Raw genomic sequence first — 18591 nt, 5'->3', positions numbered from 1 at the left:
TCAAGCCCACAAACTGGGCATGTGCCCTGACAGGGAATCGAACCCTGATCGCCTGGATCGTAGGTCGACGCTCAACCGCTGAGCCACGCCCGGCCGGGCTCAGTTTCTTTTTTAAAAAAAACTTCATATATTTAGCAGTTATGTCAGTATATAAAGAGCATCTTAGCCCAGCCAGTGTGGCTCAGTGGTTGAGCATCGCCCCATGAACCTGGAGGTCATGGTTCGATTCCGGGTCAGGGCACACGCCCGGGTTGCAAGTTTGATCCCCAGTAGGAGGCGTGCAGGAGGCAGCAGATCGGTGATACTCTCACATCATTGATATTTCTGTCTCTCCCTTCCTCTCTCTGAAAGCAATAAAAACATATTTTTAAAAAATTTAAAGAGCTTCTTAGAGTTTAGTAATTGTTGCATAGAATTTCATTTTTTTGGAGGTATCTCAATTTGTTTAAATTAACACTTAAACTGTTATCAGTCTTTTCTTTGTTATACATAATGCTTTGATGAATGACAAACATATGTCATTTCAAACATATGTGACTTTTATAATCAGTAACAGCTGATTAAACTGCCAACAGGGCTCTAAATAATGGTTTGTCAAAGAGGCAAATGCTTATTGTCCATGTTCAGCTTGATGGTGCAATGATGATTGTAACAAGACTGGGATGGGCAGGAGAGACAAGAAGGAAGAAAGCTCTTTCATGGCTGAGGGATGCAAACTGTCCTGAGCACAGCATTAATGAAGTTAGTTAATCCACTTCAGGAACTCTTGTCCACCTAACTTACATCCATGGAACATCTCATTTAAAAATCATTTTCTTCCAGATTGTCCAATTTGTTGGTATATAGTCATCTTAATATTTTCTTATAATCCTTTGTATTTCTGTGGTGTCAATTGTCACTTCTCCTCTTTCATTTCTGATTTTATTTATTTGGGTCCTCTCTCTTTTTTTCTTGATGAGTCAGTTAAAGGTTTATCAATCTTGTTTATCTTTTCAAAGAACTAGCTTTTGGTTTCATTGATTTTTTTTTGTATTGTTTTTTTAGACTTTCATTTATTTCTTCTCTGAGCTTTATTATTTCCTTTCTTCTGCTCACTTTGGGCTTTGTTTGTTGTTCTCTTTCTAGTTCCTTTAAGTGTAAGGTTAGATTGTTTATTTGAGATTTTTCTTGTTTATTGAGGTAGGCGTGTCTGTAATGCTATGAATTTCCCTCTCAGGACTGCTTTCACTGTGTCCCATGGATGGACCTAGAGGGTATTATGCTAAATGAAATAAGTTAGTCAGAGAAAGACAAATACCATATGATTTCCCTTATATGTGGAATCTAAAGAACAATATAAACAAACAAACAAAATAGAAACAGAATCATAGATATAGAGAACAGACTGATGGTTGCCAGAGGGAAGCGGATGTTGGGGGACTGGGTGAAAAAGGTGAAGGGATTGAAAAGTACAGATTGGTGGTTACAAAATAGTCTCAGGGATATAAAGTACAGCATAGGAAATGTAGTTAATAATATTGTAATAACTACGTCTGGTGCCAGTTGGGTACTGAAAATATCAGGGGGAACACTTGGTAAAGTGTGTGATTGTCTAATTACTTTGCTGTACACCTGAAACTAATACAAAATAATATTGAACGTAAACTGTAATTGAAAAAATTTTTAAGAAATTAAAAACAATAAGACAAACAGAATCCTTGCTGTTAATCTACTGATATTATTTCACACTTATATGGGGCTTATAATTCTTTAAGTCACTTCTATAAACTTTACCTCATTTGACTCTTGTGGTTACCCTATGGAATATGGACATTAATACCCCATTTAATTGGTGAGGCAATTAGCAAGCACTGGGTCTTCCATATGGTTACTGTTCTAGTGTAGATCAGAGCCAGTTCCATCCTCTGGTCTCTTTCTTCCTGACCATGATGTATATTACAACTTTGGCCTTCTTAACTTCTTTCTTCTGACCACTATTTATTGCAAGACAACTCATTTACTTACTGGGGGCAATATTTCACCACTTGCTTCTCTTGGAGATTTTACCAGTATGTCACATTGCTTAAAACTAGACCTTCTATGTTGGATTTCTTCACTGAGATTTTATGGCTGTGGTGGGCTATTTCCAACTAAATATATTGCAGCTATTCTCATTGGCATTGAACTTTAGGGCCTCTGTCTCCAATTTATCTCAGTGTTGGAGCAGGCCCAGGGCTGTTTTCTGAGGAAAATCTTGGCCCTGCATGGGCTACTCACTCAACTCACCTCAAGCTTATTATCCTGGTTGGGCTCCTTAATTTATAGGCAAGGATGTCAAACATTCTGTCTGCTCTGCTGGCTGTGAAAGCATAAGATCAGCCCTTAATCAGCAGTATGGAGTGTCTGTCTTCCAGGTCCTTGTTGGAGGGCAAAACCCCTGAATTTTGTGCTGCCTAATTCTTAACTCATATTCAGCAAAACCCTAGTCTTTTCTGATTGTCTCCATATCCTTTATTGCCACCTATCTATAATACCTTTCTCTCCTTCTAAAATCAAACTTAAGATTTTAATGAATTCATTAATTCAGTGAACAAGTAGACAAAGAGCACAACTAGGAGCCAGTACTAGGTACCAGTCTAGGTGTTGGAAATACAGCAGCAAACAAGAAAAGTTCCTACTCTCAAGGGATTTATATTCCAGTTGGGAGAAATAGATAAATAGGCATTAAACAAACAAACAAGTAAACATGGTATGTCAGGTGATGATACATGCTACAAAAATTAAAGCAATTTAAGGAAATAAAATGAAAAGTGTGTGTATGCTATTTCACATAAGTAAGTTTGGGGAAGCTTCATAGTCATATAACATTTGGATAGAGAACTGAAAGAAGTGAAGGTGTGAGGCACTTAGAAACCGGAGGGAAGAACATTCTAGGCAGAGGGCATGGGGGACACTGAGGTCTGTAAGTTTAACTGGGGTTCTCATATTTGGGGAACAACAAGGAGACCAACCTGCCTTTCTTAGGAAAAGACAATGGGAGCTCTGGGGAGTGGAATGACGAAGGGCTGTGTCTTCTCGGCTCATCTGCTGTTTCTTACCCCCTCATTCCCTGACAGTGCAATGAGAAAAGTACTGGCTGGACTGAAAATCATACTGATTTTTGGCCAACAGGACGCCTCCTCAGTGGGGCATCAAGGCAAGTGACTGAGCAGCAAGAGAAGTCCTGTGCGTCCCCCGCCCTCCATTTAGAGGAGAGATTCTTAGGCAAGCAGCTGTGGCTTGCATTTGAGCATATGGTGGGGTCTGGTGTGGCCCAGATTTCACCCAAGTGTCCTTAATGAGCCAGCAGCTGCTTCTGCCACTGCCCCTCCATCCCTGCCCCGTTGCCCAGCCCGCCCTGCCATCCCCATGAAAATCAGCTCGCAGGCAGAGACGTATCCGCCTCTCCAACTGCAGGGTGCAGGGGGAGGGGGCAAGAGGCAGCTCCCCTTCTCTAATACAAAGTCACTCCTTGGCACTGTGGCCCACTAAAATAACGGGCAATGCAAGGAGCTCCCAAAGTGGTCAGCTCTCCTTGGAACTTGGTAATGGCTCTGCAAATAAAAGACAGAAAACAAACACAGCCCTTATGCAGCATGTTTATGTTTGATGAAAGGCACGGACAGCTGGCAGCATTATCTACTTGGGGGAAGATCCAGGCTGTGTGCTGCAGCGGATCCTAAGATGATAAAAACCTTGGTTTTAAGACTGGTTCTGCAGCTCAAAGCTGGATGCCATCGGGCAAGTCACTCAGCTGCACTGAGCTGTCATTTGTCATCAGTAAAATGAAGGAACCAGAGCAGATAATAACCACTACCATGACTTCATTTTATGGTGTTCACTATGTGTAGGCACTGATCCAAGAGTTTCCATGTATTAGATACACAATGTTAACTATCTCTACTTCAGGTTGCTCTCTCCCCCCATTTCAGAAGAATCCTGTTTTTCTTCGCTGTAATCTTACATAGGGCCCATGTTTTAAAAAAATTCTGCTTCCTTTGAAGCAGAACCAGGGGGTACAACTTCCACCCGTTTTAACCAGTCAGCTTCCCCTCCTGTCCTGAAGCGTCTCCACCGAGGGTTACAGATAGAAGACAGACAACTGAGGGTTATAGCTGGTGGGAGTGTATTAATGTCCTGTGGCTGCTGTAAAAACTTGCCACAAACTTGGTGGCTAAAAAAGACACACATTTATTCTCTCACAGTTCTGGAGGTCAGAAGTCCAAAATCAGTGTCTCTGGGCTGAAGTCAGGGTGTTGGCAGAGCTGGTTCCTTCTGGGGGCTATAGGTTCCTTCGTTTGTATCTTGCCTTTTCTAGCTTCTGGACTCGGCCTGCATTGGCTGGCACCTGGCCCTTCCTCACATCACTGCACCCTCTTCTGTCCTCACATCTTCCCACTACTCTTGTAGTTAAATGTCTCCTGGTCTCCCTCTTAGGAGGATGCTGGTAATTACATTGATCTACCCACTTAATCTGGAATCATCTCCCTATTTCAGGACCCTTAATTTAATCACACCTTCAAAGTCCCTTTTGCCATGTAAAGTAGCAATCACAGGTTCCAGGGATTAGGGGCCATTATTCGCCCTCCCACAGAGAATAGCTAAGTCTCCTCAGCTCTGTTAGCTCTTCCATACAGTCAGAACTGGGTAATAATAAAGTACATGTATGTATTGATTGAACCTTTCCCACCCCCACCTGCCCTCCCTTTGATCTCCCCTGTAAGGCTGTGCAGTGTATTGGGGAGCGTTTGTCCCCTGAACCTCTGTGGGGTGGAGCATGGAGCTGGTGACATGGTGGGGGTCCCAGTGTGCCTCTGTGGGCCTGCAGAAAGGGTGTCTTTGATCATTGCAGTAATGTCAATAACAATTATTTTCCCTTCAAGATTAGCTCCACTCAAGCTGAGTCTAAATGATATCAAAACAGCCAGTCAATTTGTTCAATTTACTCAGTCTGTCAATTTAGTAGAAAATAAAAAATCAATTCAATTAGTGGTTTGAGTGAATTGACAGGTTGTCTCACTGACTCCGTTGAGTCGGGGAAACCCTGTACACACAGCTCCAACATACTAATATGGTTCATTCTCTTAACTGGCCACTCTATAATCATGGTAATAGAAATAATACACTTTCTCTGCATTTTCAGATGTTTTAGCTCATTCAAGAAATTCCTCAGGGATGATCTAGTTGCGCCAACATCCTGAGGCAGTCAGACAGTTGAGGAAATTGAGATAGGGAGACTAAATAAGAAACGTAAAGATCCACAGCAATAATAGCAACAACATATACCTCTTAAAATGTGCTAGGAACTGATTTAGGCAGCTTACATATATTAGCTCACTTAATCATTTCCAAAACCTGTGAGGTAGGTTAATATCCAGATATTATCCTGATATTTTATCCAGGAATTATCCAGATTTCACAAGGAGTCAATTAAGGGCAGAGGCTGGGATTCAATCTTAAGTCTCAACGATCTGCTTTTCTCTTTAGAACAGAACTTCTCAACCTTGGTTCCATGTAAAGAGCCTGAATATATAAATCATACCCATAAGGTTCTACACCACAGCTCTATTTGTAATAGCAAAATACTGGAAATAACCCAGGAAGGCGATGGCACACCTCTGTGGTGGGGTAGTGTGCAGCTATGAAAAGGAGTTAAGAAGGTCTCTACATGCACAAGGGAGCGCTCTCCAGGAGTCTGGGAAACACCAGGCTAAGTGGGGGTCTCCCACATTTATTTAAGAAAGGAGGGGATGATGTGTTTCCTGGTAAGAATCTCTGCATGGTACTTGTCCTAATTTCTTTATTAAAACTTTTTTGCATAGTAAAAAGGAAGTGATAGAGCAGGTTCCTATAAATTAAAAGACATTTAGATTATCAAGGAATTGTAACTCACAGAAAGAAACTAGGAAACTTTAAACTGATTTCAGTAATGATGTTGCAGACAGTAGTTAATACTGTCATTTGGAGACTGCTGTGTGTAGTAAGGGATAAAACAAATTAATAATAATAAACCAGACTTTTTTTTTTTTAAATGAAAGGAAGATGTTACCCATGTAAGATGATTGAGGTAAATAAGAACTCTGTAGTCCAGAATTTGAATTGGAAGTATAATATAGACTCATTTTTTTTCTTAAAACATAAAGCAGTTTCCAGCTCTTTCCATGAAAAAGGTCTAGAAACAATCACCAACTCAGCCGCAACAAGCACCCTTAGCACCTGGATTGCGGCCTCTAAATACTATTTTGCATAAAGTCAAATCAGGGTCTGTTAGAGAAATGAATGATTCTAGTTTGGGGCAGGAATGTACACATGGGCCTGGAGCACCTTGTCACCCAGGAGCGCAAGGAAGCTGTTAACAATGACAAGGCTCCCCCTGGCCAAAGGTAGGATACTTTGAGCAGAGCAAGAATAATAATAGCAATGGATTAAACACATCAAATATGTTTATATTACCAAGTTCTTAATGACATTCTAATAACAACAACTACAAACCTTTGGTCGTGTTTGGAGGGTGCTAGGGAACCAGCTCTTTGTTTTAAAAACTGGTAAATGAAGAGAAGGTTTCCAGCAATTCTGTTGCCTTTTCTATTTGAGCTGTGTCTCTGGCAAACACTTAGTCAGTAAAAGGACGTTTCTGTTTGATAGAAGCATTCTGACTAACATAAGTAGGAATCATAGAGTTGGAATATTATTTTTTGAAATCCCAAATAAATTAACAAATCTAGACAATGATTATTAATGACTAATATCGTGAAAAAGAGACAACCAGACATTAAATATCTTTGATGGGAGTATACAATGCCACCTATGAAGCACTCTTATCAAATAATTCAAATGTGGATCTTATTAGGCCTCCATATCTAATGACTAATTTATAGGAAATGCAAGGACAGAGGAGCATGTTAAACCACGTCATGGGGATTCAAGCAGCAAAATCCAGATGGTGAGAAACTCTACAGGACTCTTGTTCTCATATCTTCATAAACGAAAAAAGAAATTGCATAATAAAAAAAAAGAGAGAGAGCAGGAGCTTGCAGATTAAAAGAAAATATATTGAACATCAGGGAAAATTAGATTTTGGCAGATTATTTGAGGAATTATTGTTATAAAGAAAACTTTTTTTTTTTTTTTTAAAGAGTCTTTATGTTTCAGAGATACATCCTAAAGTTTGACATCTGGGATTTGCTTCAAAATAATTATATTTTGGGGGCTGGGAAGTGAGTGGGGGCAGAGGTGAAACAAGATTGGTTTCGAGCAGTTAATTACTAAAACCGAATGAGGTAGCCTAGTGTTCTGTCTATGTTGCATATTCTTAAAACGTTCTGTATAAACAGTTAACAAAATTTAGGGAGAAAGAATTTCTGTTGAATTGCCTGCTGTAGCGCCTGGGATGTTTTACTTTTGTTTCGGTTTGAAAGCTCCCTGCATGATTTTAATGTGCAGCCCAAATTCCAGAACCTCCTTTAATTTTCCTTAACCCTTCCCAGGGGGTTTGGAATTCAGTCCCACGAGAGCTACCTCCCGCTGGAGAAACGACCCTTCTTTCGTGATTGATCTCATCTTTACATTTTCCCCCGTTACCTCAGTTTCAGGGTTGCAAGATCTATTTTTCTATTAGTTTTTCTAATTTCCCCAGCTGGTTTGCAGCTTCAGGAAGTTAATAGCCATTTTGTATTTGACTTATTTTGCCCTCGAGGCCTCTGAGAATGACTGCCAATAATGAGCTGACCCAATTTTAGAAACCGGGCGTGGTTCCTAAGCATTCACTGTCTTTTTTGCTCAAAGAGGAAATGCCCGTCTTCAAGGGGATGTGCGTGCACCTCCTTTCAAGCCATTTGCAAGGTGCTGGCTGCTCCGGAGGGAGGGTCACAGTCTCTGCGAGGAGCTGCCCGCAGCTTGCAGGAGGAAGGCGGTGTGAGCGGTTCCCTAGGGCTGCTTCTACCCACCTGCCCGAGCCGTCTGTCAGGTCAGGAGAGCCAACTGGGAGGACACGTCCCTGCCTGGGGAGGCAGGATTTTTAGTGTGATGAGTGATGATAGTTCAGAGATTTCCTGCTCGGGGCTCTGAGCCTGAGGAACTAACGCAGCTGGTCTGCAGGGTGGAGCTGGGCCCCGAACCCAGCCGGCCCGCTCTCAGCCCACGCCCCTGCCCGTTTCCTATGGGGCAGCCTGTCCACTCCCGGGCTCATCCACAGGCACAAACACACAGACACCTGTTTACAAGTTTATTTATACATCCGCATACGTACGCCTGCGGACACACGGACTCGTTCGGAATTCCGGATATGGTATCAGGCCTTGGAGCTCTCCTGTCAAGTAAGACGCACGAGGCCCTCGCTTCCATCATGCGGGACCAGGAGGCACGGGCGGGGGTTCCCGAGAGTGTTGGAGAACGTGGGGCGGGGCGTTCGGTGGATCATTTAAAGTTCAGTCATCCTCTGACATCTTGAGCCAGCCTTGAAAACCATCAAATCGCTGCTGTTTCCTTCGTTTTCAAATATGCCAGATAATATAACTTAATTAAGAGTCATGACTGAATGCCATCGTAACAGCCAAATTACCCTCTGACCGTGACTTCGTAGCAGTGGTTATCCAAGCGGGGACCCTGGATCAGCAGCACCTACCTCATCTGGGGACTTGTTGGAAAAGTGAATTATTAGGCCCCACCCAGAGTTACTGAATCAGAAACTCCTGGAGCGGAGCTCAACAACCTGGGTTTTAGGAAGCCCTCTGGGTGATTCAAACACAGCCAAGTGGGGAACCACTGTGGGAAGCCACCCCCTCAGTCCCGAGCTCCCTTCAATCACAGCTGATCCTGATACCCCCTCACCTTTGAGAACTTCCCTGTTTATCAGAAAAGAGCTTTCACACTCGCTGTCTCACGTGTCCTGATGCGCCTGGGAACCACGGTCCCTCCTAGTTCTCATTGTTTCCAACCTTTAAAATCTACTTCGAGAACTTTCCATTGAGCTACGATTCCACCCAGCCAAGGACAGAGGGGTGAAAGGCGGAGGGAGGAGTGCAGCCGAGGAAAGGGGCAAAAAGGTGGAATGAGGTATTTGGTTGATTTTTCCATACTGCTGAAGCCCACCTCCTCTCTCTCTCTCTGTCTCCCTCTCTCCTTCTCTCCCTCTGTCCCTCTCTCTGTCTCTCTGTCTCTGTATCTTTCTATCTCTTATCTGTTATCTATCTATCTACATCTATCTATCTATCTATCTATCTATCTATCTATCTATCTATCTATCTATCTATCATCTATCTATCTATCATCTATCATCATCTATCATTTGTCTGTGTGTCTCTCTGTCTTCTACCTGTCTATCCTAGTGTCTGCCCTTCTGTCTGTCCATCTGTGTACCTGCCTGTCTGTCTATATGTCTATTATCTGTATCTGTCTATGTCTATATGCATCTATTATCATCTATCTATCATCTATCTATCTATCTATCTATCTATCTATCTATCTATCTATCTCTATCATCTATCTATCACCTATCTACCTATCACCTATCTATCTATCATCTATCTATCTATCTATCTATTTATCTATCTATCTATCTATCTATCTATCTATCTATCTATCTATCTATCTATCTATTATCTATCTATCTATCTATCTATCTATCTATCTATCTATCTATCTATATCTATCATCTATATCATCTATTTATCTAATCTATCTCTGTATCTGATAAATGGGAGTGGAAGGGCACAGAAAATAAAGGGGTTTGAGTATATTTTTAACTTCTAGGAGCCTCAGATTATTCAAATGTTGAAGTGTGTGTGTGTGTGTGTGTGTGTGTGTGTGTGTACTTGCGTGCATGTGTGGTTGTGTGCACCACTATTATTTCACACAAATAATATAAGGCTTTAAGGTGAGTCCATACGTTATAACACAGTTTCTGAACCATGTAGAAGGTGGGCAGTTAATGGTAATGGTAGACGAAAAGAATCTGGAAGGAGAAGAAATGGAGGAAAAGAGGAGAAGGAACGAAGTGCGAGGAGTGGGCTGAGCAGGAGGGATGAGGAACAGAGGAAAGGAGAGACTGCAGGAAAGGCCTGCCCATGCCCAAGGAGAACTGACTCGACATATAAGACAAGTGAGTGGGGCCGCGGTGGCACAGGGCAGTGAAATGACTAAGGATCCTGGAGGGGGCCGCTGAAGGTGGGAGAGCCAAGTGGCATTATTATAAGGTGCCTCAGAAATAAGAGGGAAAGTACTTTTTAATGGCAGTAATGAAAGAACCTAAATGAATGTTCCTTCAAATGAATTGTGTATTTATGTTTCAGAAATGGAGATGTGCCAAGACCGCCTGGGGACCTTCCACACAACTCACCCACCCACTGCTGACCAAGTTGTGAAAATATATACCTGCCTCTCTCTCCAAGTCATTCTACCCGCTAATTATCTGTGAAGATTAAAATCATGAGCTGAAACTCCAAAGCTTTTTATGGGCATTAGGGGAGTATTAAATAGGAAGATTGGAAGCAAAATTACAGTTCCCCCAATAGATTTTGGGGGATTGATAAAAATCTGCTTTTAATTAAAAATATAAAGCAACAAGGCCTCCTATGTACAAACAGGAACGTCTTTGGGGCTTAATCTCATGTGCAAATGTCTACAGATATCTGCTGGGATCTCGGCCTCCGTTGCCTGGTCTGTGGGCCTCTGGGAGGAATGATTGATAGGCTGGCTGGATTTTCGGCTGAGAGGCCTTGCTAAGAGATACAAGAAAACAGAGGCTGTAATGCAGCTCATGAGATGAAGTAATGGGCTTGTCTCTGTCTAGGTCAGGAATTCTGCCAAGCACTGTGTTTTAAATAAAATGAGGCTTTTGTGGTTCTTGGCATGGGCCTGCCAGTGCGGGCTAACCTTGGCATCTGTGTACTGGGCTTTCTCTGGAATGTGGCTGAGGGTTGATGCAGGCTTAGGGGCTCCCCAAGGGCAAGGATACTGGGCTTGGGGACTCTCCCTACCAAGCCTGTTCCTCCCTCAGTAAAGGCATCACTCACTTGCTCAAGCTCCAAACCTAGGAACCATCCTTGATTCCTCCCTTGCCACACACAGAATGATCTTTCTGTGTGAAGTTCTCAGCAGGAAAGGCAGTACAGCCTAATGCTTAAAACAGGGCCTGGGAAACCAGATGGCTTGGCTTTGAATTCTGGTTTCCACCACCTGCTAGCTTTGTGGGATTCACAAATACCTTAACCTCCCTGTGCCTCAGTTTTCTCAGCTGTAAAATGGGAACAATGGTACCTACTTATGCAAATTTTTGAGAATTTAATTGATGCAAGTAAAATACTTAAAACAGTACCAATATTATACATGTAAGTCTTCGTGTTCACGTATATGTTACTAGACATATGATAGTTAGCTATTGTTGTTATTTGCTATGATTATTCTCATCAAATTACCTTGCTCTTAAAAACCCCCAGACTTTTCCCATGACCCCCAAGGTCATGCATAATGCTGGCCTCTCTCTGTTCCTCAAACTTGTCAAGTTCTCTTTTTCTTTAAACCTTTGTGCTGTTTTTCCTTTTTTGCATCACAAGACACCCATTTATTTAATCACAGTAGTCAATCCTGCTACTACATTGTATTCTAATTTTTTTCTTTATTCTTCAGATTCTCCAGGCTTATGGATATCATCAATCTTCAAAATCTTTCTAACCATCTGTGTTGCAAGAGATGTGTGTTGCTTTTTTTAATTTTTTAAATCAACTGTGATATGAAGAGCTGCGCAAACAGTCAATCCCAAGAGCAGGGTTCATCTCCTTCACTTGTCTTTCTCGACTTCAGTCATCGCCTGGATGGGATTCTGCCACTGTTCTCAGAAAGGGCCATGGGGATGAGCTCCAGGGCATCGGTGAATGCTTGAATGGCCTACTGCTGCTCCAAGGTTGTGCACTTACCTGCTGTTTGGCTAACTGGCAGAGCACAGAGGATTTCAGCAGCACCTCACCATACGCCACACCATTAACACGGATGAGGTTCTGCGTGATGCCCAAAGTGTCACAAGGGGATCACTTTGCATCCTTGATGATCGTGTCATTTCCTCCTCTGATGAAAATGGTTACAGACCTAGAGTTCTTACATTGCTCAATGGCAAGTATCTTGCCTTTAGTTGTCCCAGATGAGCTCTCTTTTACAAGCCCAGCAAAGCCCAGCTTCTCAGTTGTGGGCTCTGAAAAGTGCACGATTATCTCCCCTTCTGTCGCAATGGCAATCAACTGAATTTCAGGTCCTTCTACCCAATGAACCACAGGCAAGTTGTTGAGAAGAAGTCAATGATTTTTTCATCGTCAAAGCTCCACTGGCAAATAGTTAGGTGAGCGCCAGTTTTTTTAATTTGCTGAATCATGCCTCAAACGTCTTTTCGTATTTTCTCATGGGCTTTAAAGTCTTCCACAGAGGTCACATCCAGCTTATATGTCATCTTTGGTTTTGATGGTTCAACTGGACATGTGAGAATTGCAATCTTAGCACCTTCTACTAGTCTTGGCATTTGTGAGTAACTGAAATCCTTGTCCACAATCATGCCCTTAATAGATTTGGTGTCCTGCTCACTTTGCCTTCTACTTTGATGAGCTCACAGTCAGCGTCTCCACACTGCATATTGGCCACAGTGAGGACGACATTCATGGCAATCTCGGCCATTTGTTGGGAATGAACAGTTGTTAACCACTTTGGAGCCCAGTGTGGCTTTTGCAGCCTGAATTGGGCTCATTGTCCTTTATGTCAATGGGGACACTATTGCTGATCTTGTCCAGGTGCCCCATAGCAATGTGGGTGGTCGGCACATAGCCGTCGGTGACCCTGATCCGGTGAAAGCCACGGTCCAACAACTGCTTGGCTTCTTCCAACAAGGCACCAGCCAGGACAACCACTCCTATGGCTCGATCTCCAATTTCATCACCCTGTGATTTGGACCTGTCAGTTGGGAGCTTGGCAATCTCATGATCAACACCCATCATGCTCAAAATGGTGTCACCATCATTACAGTCACATTGCCATCTTTTCCCACTATCATTTGGTCCAAGTGATGCTCTTATTGTATTTTCTATAGCCTTTGCTGCCATTACATGAGACTTGAGGGCCACAAGTCCTGTAAGGCAGGACTTGTAGTCCTGATCCTTGGTGATGAGAAAAGGGCACCCATCCTCCTCAAAGGTGAGAGTCCCTGCAGATGCCATGGTGCAGCAGCCGGAGTTACTTTCCCACAACTAGCAGAGGCCAAGAAGCCTTTGTGCTCTTATTCCCTCCATCTGGAGCGCCCACCCTCACTCCTTCTGATGGCTATTTTGCTCTTGTTTCTCAGGTGTCTCTTCAAGTATCACTTACTGAGAGACACCTTCCATTAGCAGGCTGTTATTCAGACTTCCACACCCCACATGGGGTTAAAGTGCATCTTATCTTACAGCTGGGCCCACTCATCCCTTCCTAGGAAGCCTAGCAAGGAGGCCATGCATCTGGAGTGGAGAGAGCAAGAGGTAACGTGGTAGGAGGGTAGGCCACAAACGTAAAGGGGACCAAACCCCACAGGGCCATATAGAACATCACAGGAACTTTGGATTTTACTCCCAGTGACATGAGGAGTCACTGTAGTGTTTTGAGCAGAAGAGTGACATGCTGTGATTTAAGTCTTTAAAGCCTTGCTTTGGCTGCTGTGTTCAGAACATCTGGTCAGTTGATTAAGAGATAGCTCTTTAAAATGTTTGCAGTCTAACAATGGCAACAAGACTGGCAATGCTACAAGATAAAAAGTGGCAAATGCAATGAAAGGCACGCACATCCTCGGCCAGCTCTAACTCCTAGGGAGGAGAGAGATTGATCTCAGCTGGGGTGAGGGGAAGGTGGCATCACAGCATTGCAGAGGGAGGACCACTGAGATGGGGCTTGAAGGTGGGTAGGATTTGAACAAGAAGATCCGGTGGTGGGATTGGCATTGTGGGTCCTGGTATGTGGAACCGAGTGAACCCAGTAGTCCAGTAGCTGTTACCTAGGGCAGTGGGTGTCAGACTGGCCAAGGCCGGGGGAAGGCATGCCAACAACCGAGGAGCTGGTTCATGCACAGAGACTCCGTCTACCTTGTTCACCTACTGTGTGCTTGGCACATAGGAGGAGCTCAATAAGTATTTCTAAAATGAGAGACTCCAGAGGGCTTGGCTTCTGACTGGATGCAGGAGGGGGGCCAAGAGAGAGAAAAAAGAGAGAAGTAAGGATGAGCTCATCGATTACAATAAAGGCTCAACTACTGGATGATACTCGGGGGACACAGGAGGTAAGGGAAAGACACAAACAAAGCAAACAGAATACAACTAAGCAAAACAAAAACCAGAAAACAAAGAGCACGACAGGACTAACCCCCTGCAGCAGAAGACCTGGGTTCTGACCCCCAGAGCTTCCAGACCTGAGGGGCTTGGGGAGCTGGGTTTTTTGTAGTAGTTAGGAACCCCCACCCTAGTGCCAGATTTCTAAGGTTCATATCCTGGTTCTCCCTCCTACTAGTTGCGTGATCTTGGACAGGTTACTTCACCTCTGTCTGTGCCTTAGTTTCCTCTGGTGACTGTGAGAATAAAATAATACAGTAACGCGCCTCTTAGTGACAGGGATACGTTCTGAGAAATGAGTCGTGTGAACGTCACAAAGTGCACTCTCACAAACCTGAGTGGAACAACCTACTATGCACCTAAGCTCTTCGGTATAGCCTATGACTCCTAGGCTACAAGCCTGCACAAAACAACACGAGGTTAAATCAAGCACAAGAGAAACTGAAGCAGTTGCGAGAGCAGTAAACACAGGATGCATGAGGCTTCTGCCGGTGCAGCGAACACGGCACACTGTTTTACAGCAAACTCTTTAATAAGTAGAGAGAGTCCACCCTAAGATAACAATAAAACGTATAATATAGCAAACACATGAACCAGTAACTGAGTGGTTTATTGTCATCATCAAGTGTGTACTGTGCATAATTATAGGTGCTGTGCTTTCATACTACTGGTAGTGCGTCGGTTTGTTTACACCAGCACTTCCACAGACATGTGAGCGATGCGTTGCACTGCGACGTTACAATGGCCGTGAGGTCACTAAGCGATAGGAATTTTGGCTCCATTGTAATCTTCTGGGACTCCATGGTATATGCGGTCCATCACTGACCATACGTCACCGTGGCCCATGACTGTGCTTGCAGCACCTAGCACACAAGTGTCTGATATCGAACTGTTCCTTTTTATTGTTGTTAGGAAAAACAAAAAGGATCCTAGTCCAAGCAGAAGAAGAATGAAATGCCTGCACAGGGCCCGGGGTGGGGCCAGTGGGCACCACGGGCTGTGGCCACAGGTTGCACCCGTTGGCTCTGTCTGCCTTCAAACCTTGGGTCCAGGACCGAGGGATGGGCCCAGGAAGTCTGTGTGGCTGAGAGGGAGGAGGCAGCTTTTTGGGGTGACGGGGGAGAGACGAGGAGAGAGAGTAAGTGATTGTTAGCGCTGAGAAGCAGCTAGACTTTGAGCTCTGAGGACACCTAGGAAATAAACACAATTTCCGTACTGAGGGTCCTTGAAGGAAGCAGGAGAAACCTGCCCAGCAGGGCAGCCGCTCAACTTCCTGGTGCCCGAGGGCTGCTTGGTGGGAAACGCTGCAGAGCTGTGATTTCAACCATGGCCCGAGCGGATGGGTTCAGTAGGCCGTGGTTATTTACATCAATGCAAAGGCTGCGTGTGTGTGTGTGTGTGTGTGTGTGTGTGTGTGTGTGTGTATTTCTGGCTCCTGGGGTCTGGAAAGGAAAAGGAATGATTGAAATGAGAAATGCGTTGAAAGGAAAAAATGGACAACCTAATAAGAAATTATGTTTAGCATAATCCTTTGCACCCCAGGGCCTCTGTGGGCTCTGTGAGGAAACTCATAGGCTCTCCAAAGACCTGACCCGTAGCAGCTGGGACCCAAAAGGAGGTCCCTGGGAATCACTTTCGTGCAGTCAGAGGACAGAGGGCTGGGTGGGAACCGAGAAGCAGCAGAGGGATGCCTCCTGGAATGTGTGGGGGTTGGGGCCCGTCCCACCCTCCCCTAGCTGTGTGACATTGGGCAAGACCGGGACCAATCTGCGTTTCAGTTCCCACATCTGTGAAGCGAGCAGAGTAATCCAACCTCCCTTGTGGGTGGCTGCGAGGATTAAATGGGTTACAATATTCACATGCTTAGAACAGCTTCGGGCATCATCAGCATACTTGCTGTCGGAGCTGGGGAAGTCCCATTTGGTTCCTGGGTGGAGGGGCCTTCCCTGCACCCTTGACGCTATTGCCACCGCAGCATCTTCTTGGAAGGGGAGCACTCGCAGACCAACATTGCACCCGTTTGGGTTGGGCTCTTTCCAGGGCTTGGGAACAGGCAAATGCTGCCTGATATTGTCCCTGGCTGGGGCAGCAGGGGGGAAATTCAGTACCTTAGCAACACACTGAGCTAACTCAAGCCCCCAGAAGCAGGGGCTGGGCCCTGCTGGTTTAACGAGGCAGTGGAGGCTGGCTGGAGTGTTCATCTGAGGCACACGGGGCGCTCCGGTTATTACTATGGCTTTAGGAAAAGAGGTAAATTTCTAGCTAATGCCTGCCTGTGTGTTCAGGGGAAATGCCCTCTCTCTCCAGGCAAGGGAGCCTGGCCACTGGCTGCCTTCCCCCGGCGATCCATGCACTTTGGCCCCTTGGCTGTGGCCAGGAACGAGGGCTGCTTCCAAACCAGTGGGAATGCCCAGGGGAGTGGCCGTGGGGGAGGAGGCCTGGCTAAGGCTCCATAAATCTCTTAACTCCTACTTTTCTCAGGGGAGAAGAAAACATTAAAAGAGTGTGTAGGGTTTTCTAGGTCTGTAAATGCCCTGTCCAGGGCTCTCCAGGGTTCCCTATGAATCAGGCCTCCCCCAGACTTGTGCCAAGCACATAGCTCTTGAGATAAATCCTGGCAGCACCTCCTGCTGAGTATTTTAAGAGCTCTTGGATGCAGCAAATGCTTCACCAGAGCCTCACCATGGGGAAGCTGCCTCCTGACTGTACGCCATCCTCAGATCCTGGGCGCTGGGAAGCCGGGCCCTGCTGTCCTGCCACCTCATGTCACTTGGAACCACTAATGAGCTGGGGATCATTACACCAAGGTCTGGCCCTTTTCCTCATTTCTCCTCACAATCCCTGGTGGCAGAAAGGCTTTTATTTGTTATTTTTGCTGGGTAAGGATCTGGCTCAGTTGCTCCGCTCCAGCTGCACAGTCAGTGGTGAGCCAGCACCGAGTACTCTGCCATCAAGAAGGCTCCGCTGTGTGCCGGCACCTGCCTTTTCCAGGTGACAGGGGTTTCTGCTTCGTGAGGTCCCAACAAGGTGTGCTCTCTAACTCAGTCCCCAACCCCCAGCAGTGCCCGGCACGTGGCAGGAGCTATATGAGTGCACAAAAAGTGGCTCTTTGGCAGAACAGACCAAATTGAAGGGGGGTGCAGAGGAGACCGTGGAGGGACAGGGGGTGGGACGAATGAACGCAACTGCAGGACTGGTCCCACAGGGTGTGGGGACAGGGGAAAGGAGAGCCAGCTGTTCAAATGACAGAGCCCAGGGGCAGGAGTAAACTCTGGCTCTGTCCAACTGGCTTAGTTTTCGAAACAATCTCCAAATGCCAGGCTGTGGGCTGCAGGAGGAACCTCTGGAGAGTGACATTTCTTAAGTTGGGCAAGTGGCAGGGCTTTGGTTCTAAATGATTTATCCCATCTGGCCGGAGTCTAGGTAGCACAAGGCATTCAGGGCAGGGGGCCTCCCCGCAGAAACATGGGTCTGGCAAGAGTTTAGCAAGGAGGGCAGATCCCAGCCAAGGCTGTTAGAGCTCAAGGAAAGGTCTTATTATGGACTGAATGTGTGTGTCTTCCCCCAATTCACACGTTGAAACCCTAACCCCCAATGTGATGTTATTTGGAGGCAGAGCCTTTGGGAAGTAAGATTAGGGTTAGAGGAGGTCGTGAGGGTGGGGCCCCATGATGGGATTAATGCCTTTTAAGAAGAGGAAGAAACCTGAGCTCTGTCTCTCTCCACCTTGTGAAGATACAAGAGAAGATGGCTTTCTGCAAATAAGAAACCGTATCCTCACCAGACGCCGGATCTGCTGGCACCTCGATCTTGGACTTCCCAGCCCCTAGAACTGTGAGAAATAAATATCTGTTGTTGAAGTCACTCAGCCTATGCTATTCTGTTATAGCAGCTTGAACTGACTCAGACAGGCCTGGCCCTAAAGCACTGTTGATCAGCAAATCGGCAATGAGAACCGGTGCTGTGGACAGTGCAGGACGGGGGGGATTAGGGAAAATGCAAGCACGTGCAAACTGGACTTAGGGCACTGGGGCCAACTGCAGGCTTCACACCTCTGATGTGCACATATCGTGTGTGCCTGTGTGCCTGACACACCCCTGAAGGCTTCCCGCTGCCCAGCGCTCTCATTCCTATGTTCGTGTCAGGATACAAATTCCCCAGATGGAGCTGGGGTTTGCCACGCTCCTCAGGACTGTGTATCTGCATCTTCCAGAGTCTCATTCTTCCTCCTCTTTGCTCTGCT

The 18591-nt window shown here is 45.2% G+C and overlaps 1 pseudogene; it reads right to left on the bottom strand.

Moving 5' to 3' along the window:
• Nucleotides 1-11632: 11632 nt before the first annotated feature.
• Nucleotides 11633-13211, bottom strand: LOC107546694 (T-complex protein 1 subunit epsilon pseudogene; annotated as a pseudogene).
• Between the last annotated feature and the right edge of the window lie 5380 nt (nucleotides 13212-18591).

The sequence above is a fragment of the Miniopterus natalensis genome, chromosome 3, assembly GCF_054644295.1.
Source record: "Miniopterus natalensis isolate mMinNat1 chromosome 3, mMinNat1.hap1, whole genome shotgun sequence".
In the NCBI taxonomy this organism is placed as follows: Eukaryota; Metazoa; Chordata; class Mammalia; order Chiroptera; family Miniopteridae; genus Miniopterus; species Miniopterus natalensis.
This window is presented reverse-complemented; position numbering and strand designations above follow the sequence as displayed.